The following is a 10,945-nucleotide window of genomic DNA, read 5'->3' on the forward strand; positions in this document are numbered from 1 at the left end:
TTTGCAGTAGTTCTTACAGGTGTTGCCCCTTCCCCTCAAGTGGAGATCATAAACAATGCTAGCAGCCCAGGAGTGGTTCTCTGGAAGTGCTTGTCGTCTACACACACCTACAGAACACTAGAAGGGCCGCAGCTGATTTGCAACAGGGCTGGAGGCTACATTTTATTCCTTTCTCTGAACTGACTAGAATTCTTTGCTAGACATGCTAAAGCTGACGGGTTAATGTTATAATTTTTATTTTTTAATTTTTAAGTAATTATTATTTTACTTGTACAAATTTATGAGGTACATTGTGATATTCAATACACGTATACAATACGTACTGATAAAATCGGTTATCAGTACGTATTGTATACATGTATTGATAAAATCGGTTATCAGTACGTATTGTATACATGTATTGAATATCACAATGTACCTCATAAATTTGTACAAATAAAATAATAATTACTAAAATAATTTAAAAAATGATATTGAAGCTTACAGTTTGAAATATGTACTATTATACTATAACTATGTATCAGATACTTTCCAGATATCTAAAGTATAAATATTGATGATAGCCACTATATTAAAGATAGCTAATAACAATAAGGCACATGAGATACACTTCTAAAAAAATTTTCATAAAATAAAAGTGGCCTACCACACAAAAAAATAGAATTTTATAAATTTATAAAAATAAATTTAAACTCGGACAATTTAATCATAGATCCTTAAATTTTATCATAGAATTTAAGGGTCATGACAAGATCCTGAATGACCCTGAGTATATATTTTCCCATCTGTTTATTACCTTAGTTGTGTCTTTTCTTGTGTGTACTAAGAGTTCTTCAAGTGGAATAACATTTTTGGAAAAAAGAATAAAGAAGGAGTTTTCTGATGGTAAAAAAAAAAAATCAGGGCATGTCATTATTTCTTAGTTATCTCCCTTTCCCTCTGTTCCTCTGTTAATAATTATCTGAAATTTTTTTTTACTTTTAATGGTTATATACGTTACAATGAACTTTCAACTACATTATTGTATTTTATCCTTAAGTTAATGGTGAATGAATATTATTTACTACATTTCATGGGCATGAATCAGAGGCTGGAGAGGATAGATGAGTTGTCCAAATTCATACAACCAAGGAACACCTGACTTCAGCACTTTCAACTTCCAAATCTACTACTTTCCTCATTCCATCTCAATGCATTATCTATCTCTTCAGGTGTAAAAGTACAACTTATTTGGCTTCTCAAAATATACAAAAATGCACTCTGATATGGAAAATTCCATTTGGTATTGAACATTTCAATATAATTCTACCTGAATTGTGCAAAATTACTCACAGAGAGTGAAACTTTTTCTGAGTGAGCTTAAAAAGTGCAGTAGTTTCAATGGAAGATTCTAGTAGGAAGGTTTTCTTGTTCAGCATTCTTTAAGCCTCAGCTGCAATCTTCCAAGTTGACTGCAATTGTTTACTAACTTCTCTATCTGCCATACATTCCTGCCCTGTGCAGTCCCTTCCCCATCAGTAAACAGAATGATAGGACTCAAATCTAATCATCTCACTCCTCTGAAGTCCTTTGATTGCATTCTTTGCCCTTTGGTTGTTCCACAAGACCTAAGACAGCTGGCCTCAGCCTTCCATGACAGGTTAATTTTCTCCATTCTTGCAGAGCTAAAAATCTTTCCTTATCAGCACTCACATAAATTTGTGAGAATATATTTATTTTTGTTTCCATTTAAATACTGTCAGTGTCTGCTCTGCTTCCCTGAGTGCAGGGATGAATCTGAGTTTGCCCACTGTTGACATTCCAGCCACTAGCACTCTGTCTGGCCCATAATAAATACTTAATATATGTATTATGTGTTTATAAATAATGAGTGACTGGAGGAGTCCATGAATAAACTATCTAATCCTGAGTCTTTATTTTTTTCCAATGATACTGCAGATTGATATTTTGTATTTATTTGTTTTAATATTTCATGTTGTGGGAAAAGATATTTTTATACATAGAATAAGTTTGGAAATATCTTAGAGAAAATTTCATCTAAGCCCTCTTTATTTCATAATGGAGACAAAAAAGTGAAAAGGTTTACCCAGTTTACACCATGGCAGAATAATTCCTAGAATCCAAATCTGGGTCCAATTTTTTTGTTGGTGGTTTGTAGAAGGTTTTGAGTGTGTCTCCCAGGTGTTCATTGGTTGGAAGCTTGGTCTCCAGTGGGACAGTGTTAAGAGGTGGTGAGACCTTTAAGAAGTGGAGCCTTGTGGGAAATTGTTAGTTCATTGGGGATTTGCCCTTGGAAAGGATTAATATAGTCTTCATGGAATCCCAGTCACTCTCTGGCTTCCTCTCTTGCCATGTGATCACCCTGTCATTCCCAGGTTCTCGCTACTGTAATACCATCTTGCTGTGAGGTCCTCACTAGTCAAGCTGATGCCAGTACCATGCCCATAAACCTGTAGAACTGTGAGCTAAATAAACCATTTTTTCCTATACAATTTATCAAGTCTCAGCTATTTCAGTATAGTAACAAAAACTGACCAATAGAGTTGTGTGTTTTAAGGTGGCAAGGTGGTAAGGAAAGTTTTTGTTGTTCTGGGCTCATCTTGACTTGGTGGCTGAATGTCAAGCCAAAGAGACTAGAGCAGCTGTGCTCCTCATTCAAGGTATGTGGGTAGTTTAGGGTATCCCTTTTCCAGGCTGATGGAGTAGCAGCTACTGGGGGAAATTTCTTCTCGTAATAATGGCAAAGGAACAAGAGGGCAAAAGGAGACATGAAAGATGTTTAAGGTCTGACTCAGCCTGGACATTTTCATTTTTTCGCCTATGTCATTTGTCAAAGAAAGTCACATGATCAATCCCAAAGGTGAGGTATGAGGAAATATACTCTGCCTTAGCAAGGATATGAATGCAGGGAAGGATGGAGACTTGGGCTAACTATCCAAGTTCCACGATGACTATGCATTGATTTTCTGTGGCTGCCATACAAAGGAGCATAAGCTGGGTGGCTTAGAACAACAGAAATTTATTCTCAGAATTTTGGACACTAGAACTCTGCAATCAAGGAGTTGGTAAGGCCATGGTTTTTTTGAAGGCTCTTTGAAATAATTCTCCCATACTCTTCACTTTAGTGGCTGTGGGCAGTCCCTGGCTTGCAGCTACATCTTTGCAATCTCTGTCTTCATCATCAGGAGGCCTTCTTCCCCAGGTGTGCATCTCTATCTCCAAATCTTCCTTCCTTATGAGCATACCAGTCACTGAATTTACAGCCCTCCCTAAACCGATATGACCTCTCCTAAATTTGATGACATTTGAAAGGTCCCTTTTTTATTTACTTTTAAAAAATGACAGTGGAATGCATTACAAATCTTATTACATGTATACAGCACAGTTTTTCATATCTCTGGTTGTATATAAAGTATGTTGACACCAATTTGCGTCTTCATACATGTACTTTGGATAATGATGTCTGTCACATTCCACCACCCTTGCTAACCCCCTGCCCCTTCCCTTTCCCTCCCACCCCTCTGCCCTATCTAGAATTCATCTAATCCTCCCATGCTCCCTCTCTCTACCCTACTATGAGTCAGCATCCTTATATCAGAGAAAACATTTGGCATTTGTTTTTTGGGGATTGGCTAACTTCACTTAGCATTATCTTCTCCAACTCCATCCATTTACCTGTAAATGCCATGATTTTATTCTCTTTTATTGCTGAGTAAAATTTCATTGTATATATATGCCACATTTTTTTAATCCATTCATCCACTGAAGAGCATCTAGGTTGGCTCCACAGTTCAGCTATTGTCAATTGTGTTGCAATAAACATTGATGTGGCTGTGTCCCTGTAGTATGCTGTTTTTAAGTCTTTGGGGTATAACCCGAGGAGAGGGATAGCTGGGTGAAAATATCCTATTTTCAAATATGTTCATATTCACAAATATTGGAGGTTAGTAATTCAACAGATCTATTTGGGTGCACAATCAATCAACAAAACAGAATATGGTGCTATATTTTATAAATCACAGTATTTGTTTTAAAGTCTGGGTCCTAGACTCATTGTAAATATCATCTGAGAGCTGATTTGAAATTAAAATTCTTGCATCTCACTCTAAACCTACCTAATTAGAAACTTTGGGATTTAGGACCTATTAATGTGAGGTGTGACAGGTTCCTCACATGATTTTAATCCATGCTAAAGTTTGAGACCACTACATTAGAAGACACTATAACTGAGATTTAACTATTGTTCTGAAAAAAGAGTGAGAAGTAAGACCTGTGTGTGTATGTGTATGTACCTGAGAATTTAGTGTTATTAGAGCAGAAATGGGGGCATCCAACTACTGGTAAGATGCAAAGGAAAGGAATTGCTCACAAGGGTCAGGTGTTAGAAGTACAGTGGGTTTAACCAATCCTTGGAGGAATATGAAAAATCTTGGTTCCACTTCGCCCATGGATGGATGGAGATGATCAAGTGCAGTTCTTTCACCCCAAGTCATCACAATGAATATTCATTTCTTTGGATGTGAGGAAGCTGGGAGGGATGATCCAGTTTGGCTCCTGAGTGACACCTGAGCTACCCTGGGTAGAATCAATGAGAAAACATAGACAATATATTTTGCAGTGTTAGATATGTTTATTACCAGAGAGCTATTGATGACCCTGGAGGTCTGTCTTCAATTTGTTCTGGAAAAGAATGACCTTGTGCAGAACTAAGAGAGTAAAGGTGACATACCTGAGTATAGCATTCAGGCACAGGACACAGGAATTTAATTTGCCAATAAACTCACATCTAATATAACTAAATTTAAGAGCTTAAATTATCTTAAATAAGCTCTTAAGTTTAAGAGCTTAAATTATAGAAAGTCAGAGCTTAGATGGGGTTAGATTCTCAAGTTAAAAGTGTAGTGTAAAAACCAGAAATGGCCAATTTTGCACTTTAAAATGCTTTAAATTGCCCATGAAATATGAGACTGGACAGTAATTTTATGTATAATAATCTCATAGCCTAATTTCCTGATGTGCCAGAATTGGGGAACATAGAGGAAAGTCAATAAGGATAATCTTTATGCAAATGTATGTTTATTAAAAACATTATTCCTTTAAAATAATAAATTCCTTGTTATGAATGGGGGCAGGGATAGATAGATCTGATTTTTTTTTTAACCTGGACTCTAATGTCTTAATATGCTTTTTGGTTTTATGAGGATTAAATGAGAAAATTAAAGCTTCACCTTAGAGCGGTGGTAGGTCTGTAAATAAACTGGAATTCTGTTCAATAGATTTAACCTGCCTCTATGTGCTAACTGGTACTCTCTTAGTGGTTATGGTTTTCTGGAAGTTCTTCTTAGTTCTTTAAGCAGTGTCCGGGCATTGTGACTCAGGAAGCCTTGTGCTTAACTATTCTGCTACTCTGCCTTTCTAGTTTTTCACCTGTTTTGTTCCCACCACATATAATTTTGGAGAGTGGCAAAAATCAAAACAAAACAAAACAAACAAAACAACCTAGAACATGGATCTGGACATGTTGCTCTCAGGTGTGGGCCCAAAGATGTCCCTCCTGTGCTGTTCTTCTTGAAGGTTGGGAAGTAATATGGCTAAAACCTCAGCAGCCTTTTATTCTGGGGAGAAAATAGGCAGGGGCAGGGAAAAACTGCATATTATGTTGATGCAAAATAGAAGAATGGATTTTGGATTCTTCTGTGGTTAAAGATGAGAAAAGTCTGTCCATCCGTGGTCAGAAAGTAAAAGTCTTGGAGTTTCCTGCAGTCAGAGCTAGGCAGCAGGCTTCCCCAGTGCTGATGACAGATTAGTGCCCTCATAAACCTGAAGGCATGATCTAAGGCTCAATCCTAATGTCTGCAAATGCAAAGAAGTAAAAGAAAAATGAGACATGGGAGATGATTTAGATTGCACCTGGGAGAGAAAGAATGTAGCACAGCCAAGATGTGCCTGGGAGATAAGGCCAGCATTAGCACAGACCAGCACAGGTTTTGCCTGCTATGGGTCTTTCCAGCCTGTGGTAACTGTTCGGAGGAGGCATTTGAAAAGCCTTTCTTTGAGGTCTGTTTTATTCAGGGATCCTAAGAGATGGAAATATGAATCTTATGGGATAGGGGAAATTATGGGTTAAGTTTTACCTCAGAGCTTTAAATGCTGATGGAGTCATACCTGTTAGGTGTCTCAGGTAATGTAGGGTATATTCCTCAAGGTCATCCCACATCCTAATGCAACTCTTCTATGGACTCTTGGGGGTAGTTTCTTCTCACTCATGGGCTGGTTTCTGGAAAAAGAACAAACACAATGATGAAGACTGCCTGAGGCCCTGGTTCATATGGGGGCTGCCTTATGTGTCTTCATTATTGACTCTACCTAACAGCATATAAATATACATGTGCATGTGCATATACATTTAAATATAAAAACATATACAAATACTGTGCACCCTGGAAACAGAATGAAGTTCAAACTGTGCCTGTCTCTATGTACTGGCTGGGCAAACTAAAACAAAATATTAACATCTTTGACCCTGATTTTCTCATCTATAACACTGACAATAATCTATCTTCTACAGGATTTTTTGTTTGGTTTGTTTCTGATACAGGGGATTGAACTCAAGAACACTTTAGTACTTAGCTCTACCCCCAGACATTTTAATGTTTTATTTTGAGACAGGTCCTTGCTAAGTTGCCTAGGGCCTTACTAAGTTGCTGAGGCTGGTTTTGAACTTTTGATCATCCTACCTCAGCCTCCTGAGCCACTGAGGTTAGAGGCGTGCACCAAGGTGCCTAGCCCTACAGGGTCTTTTTAAGAAAAATGATCTCTATGTATTACCAACTAACCTAAAATGTAGAAGCTTGAAATAATAAACACTTATCATTTCACACAAGTTATGTGCTTCACGGAACTGAGAACAGAGTAGGTGCGTTGTCCCAGCTCAGGGTTTTACATAAGGTTGCAGCCAGGATGTTGGTTGGTGCTGATTTCATCTGAAGGCTGTACTGAGATCAGTGGAGCTACTGGAAGCTGGCTCGCTCCCACACTTAGAAGTCAGTGCTGGTTGTTGGCAGGAGGCTTGAACCCCTCACAACATGGCCCTTTTCATGGAATTTCTGGGTTCACCTCACAAAATGACAGCTGGTTTCCCCTAGGGAGTGATCCAAGAGAGCAAGGAGGAAGTCACAATGCCGACTTGTTAGAAATGAGATACTAAGTTTAGCTCACGCAAAAGGTGAGCAGGATGAGGGTCTACTTTTTGAAATGCATGTCAAAGGGTGGACATATTTGGAAATTTCCACTAGAAGTAAGACAGTTAAAATTCTTGTAATAGAATTTAAAATTTCGCTAAATGAGAACAATTGTTAATTGAAAGTTTTAGCAGTATCTGTTCTATTCTACCTCTTTGGTCCCCAGCATAGTGTTAGATCACAGCCTTTTAAGATAAGGAGATAAAAGTGTTGCTTGCCCTGTGTCTGGTGTTGTGCTAAACATTTGTGTGGAACAGAATATTTAATCTTCATGATGATCCTGGAAAAATGGGTGCCAGTCTATTAGTATCCTCATTCTACAGATGGAGGTAAAAGTATGACAGAGAAGTTAAGAAGTTCATTGGATTTTTATAGAGAGAAGATTTTGTTAGACCCCAAATTGGTCTCAAGTAGTCCTCTCGGGTTCAGCTTTTAATCGTCTTACTGTGAATATTCCCACAAATCAAGGAGGCCCCCAGATTTATTCAGGTGAAGCACTTCTATCTCTGAAGTTTATTTGTCTGGAACTATTTTGGAGGTCAGAGAGAAGATATTTGAATTGTGATGAAGTCTGTATCTTGAGGCCCTTTGTTCAGATCTAGGTTGCCCTAGAAATTCCCAGTTAAAATTTCCCCATGTGAAAGACAGGAGCTCCTCTTTTACCCTCTTCCTTGTCTATCCTTTGATAAAAAAGTACCCCACAGCCCTTCTACTTTCTTGTTTTGCACTTTCAATTTCTCCTTGAAACTTGGATGTCTGAAGGTCCTATGGCTACATCAAAAGTTTGAAAACTACAAAAACTGATGACCTCAGAGGTCATTTTGTGTTCCAAATTCTTATGATGACACGAGCCCTCTTTGTCCCTGCCTCCCCATCATTACAGAAGTCAGTGACCAAGTCCAGTCAATTCCATTCTCACCAATTGCTCTCTTGATTTTCCTTTTCTCATCCCTTATCATTCTACATCTGATAAGAGCTGAGATTGAAACACTGAAGCAGTCCCTTAACAGGGTCCATATCTCCAGTCACTCTCAATTCCAAATTATCTTGTGTCCAATGGCCACATAAATCTCCAAGAATGTCTTGCTTGGCTTGCCACTGTACTGTTAAAATAAATCCTTTTTTTCATTGACTATGTCACTTACTTCAGAGAGAGGTCCCACTGGTACCAGTCTACATCAATAGGTAGCTTTTGCAGAGATCAGCCTAAAAGAAATTAAGTCATTTTCCTTACTAACAGAATAGCTTAAAGACTCTTGTATGCTGATGTGCAACGTGAATCTTCTGGAGAGAGAGATAATGTGACCTAGAGGTTTCTTTCTTGGCTTGTTGTGGGCAAGCACAGGTTGCTTGTTGTGGGCAAGCACAGGTTGAAGGTCATGGATTTTTTGAAGTTATCCACATGGAAGATGTTTGTTATCACCATGCCTCTTCCCTGATGCTTTTCCCTTGGTGATGAGCCCCCTACTCTCAATAATGCACCTTAACATGAGAAAGTTCAAAAAGTCAGACCTCACAGGCTGTTGCTCTCTCTGTCCTTTGTGCCTCACCATTAACCTCCCCCAAAACCACCACTTCAGAATGTCGAGATGTGTTTGTGCATGTACACATTAATCTAAGTTTCTTTACTGAAGGACTGGGCATGAAGGATGGTGCTGAACCGGATGAAAATTTTCGAAGCCACAAACTAACATAACTTAGCGTCCAAAATATATGTGTGTGCGTGTTTGTGTGTGTGTGTGTATGCATGTGAGTATTTGTGGTGTATCTCTAATTTGTGTGTATGTGTGTGTGTGTTGAATAAGAAATTAACCCTTCACTAACTTGGTCCTCTCTGAGCACATTGACAGTTTCAAACCTGACTTCCCTATCCCTAGCTTTGTCCCTCTATCTGAGAGTCTTATCTTTTGGACTTCCCCAAAGAAACTCTATTCATATTATGGACAACCCCTATGCCTACCCATTGGGTCATTCCAAGATCCATTGTGATTTCACTCATTAAGACAGCTGAGATGACCCATAGAAGCAAGGACAGCAAGCCTTTGCATCCCGCCGAAGTTCAAGTCAATGAATCCAGAGTAGAATCCTGTGTTTGTTTGTTTGCTTGTTTGGGGGCAAGTAATGATTTCTTTTGATATCCCAAGAGATGAGGAACAGGACATGAGGACATTTCTGGTAGTGCACACCTGTGGCATCATCCAGGTAGGCATGTGTCCCCCAGCGCAGATTTCTTTGGAGGTTACCCTAAAGCTATACCTTAAAATCAACTCTGATGATTAGAAATTAGATTGGTTAGAACAGCACTGAACTTACTTTAAAATTATCTTAATCCTCAGGGAGAACAGAGTTCCTCTGAACCCTAATGAAAAGCAAAGTATTTTCTAACTGCTTTGTAATTTGCAAGATAACTTTTTTCTTCTTTTAAGGGCAGAAAAGTCCATTATTATGCACAGTGCTATTGTATTCCTTCAATGCTTTTCACTCGTATCACTTTGGACATTATGAAAAGGAAAGGAATTGTATGCTCCCTAAGATGGTTTCCTTAGTCCTATAAAGAGAACATTTGAAGGATCATTCGAGCAAGCAGTCAGGAACTAAGTAGCTAGGCACTAGAAATGAAACACTAATAATATATTTCCCACCCTGAGAGTTGGCCTTAAAGGCATTTATCCACTAATTTGTTCATTTGTCAATTACTTTGGGTGTTTACTATATGCTATAGACTATGTTGGGTAGTGAGGAGTTCTTAGACTGAATTCCCTGAGGTTAAACTCTGAGACTGGGAATTGTATGAAAAGGGTTATTCTCTAATAATAATAATAATCTTGGGAGATACAACTAAAAGAAAGTAAGGGAGGAGGATAGGATTGGTCAGAGAACAAAGTGTTGCTTAATGCAATTGAACAGAGACCTAGTCCAGACTGGAAGCTCTGGAGCTGAGATGACCCTGCAGAGCTGTCCCATAGAAGCAAGGACAACAAACCTTTGCATCCCCATGTCAGTTAGTCATTGGGGACCCATTCTCCCTGAAAAGGGGTTGTAACATGCTCCAAGGAAGTCTTTGCAGCCCGAAGTTATGTCATGACTTTGAGACATTAGCAATCAATATTCCCAGTAGCTGGGAGATGGGGAGAAATCTGAGAATACCATACCCACTACTGGGATATAACAGAGACATGGATCCGTTCATGCCATTAGAAATCCAATAGTCTGGATAGAGAGATACAATAGGAAATAGGGAAGGGCCAATGCAGATAGGTAAATTCCAGGCTGTGGAAAGTGCTGTGAAGACACAGAAGGGCACCTAGCCTGGGCTTGATATGAGGACTGGGCTTGTGTGGGAGGGGGTGGGGGAGAACATGGCACAGGCTCATTTCAGAATCAGCCATGGATGGATAGAAAGGGCAATAGAAACATCAGCACCAGGGGAGGGAAGGGAGCTGGCCCAGGGCTGGACTCTGAAGCATGGCTCTAAGTGAGCAGGCAGGCCAGGCCCAGCATCTGGGGATTTTTATCTGGATTATTCTGACAATCACAGATTTCAACAGGGAGTTACACAATATAATTTGCACTTCAGGAAGATCATTCTGGATGCAGTGTGGAGAAAGGATTGGAATAAAGAGCAACACAGGGCTCCTCTGAGGGACCATGTGGGCGACTGGGTCATTAGTTTCAGGTGAGAAATGATAGTGATTAAAATGGAG

This window comes from Marmota marmota, unplaced genomic scaffold, assembly GCF_001458135.2.
Source record: "Marmota marmota marmota unplaced genomic scaffold, marMar, whole genome shotgun sequence".
In the NCBI taxonomy this organism is placed as follows: Eukaryota; Metazoa; Chordata; class Mammalia; order Rodentia; family Sciuridae; genus Marmota; species Marmota marmota.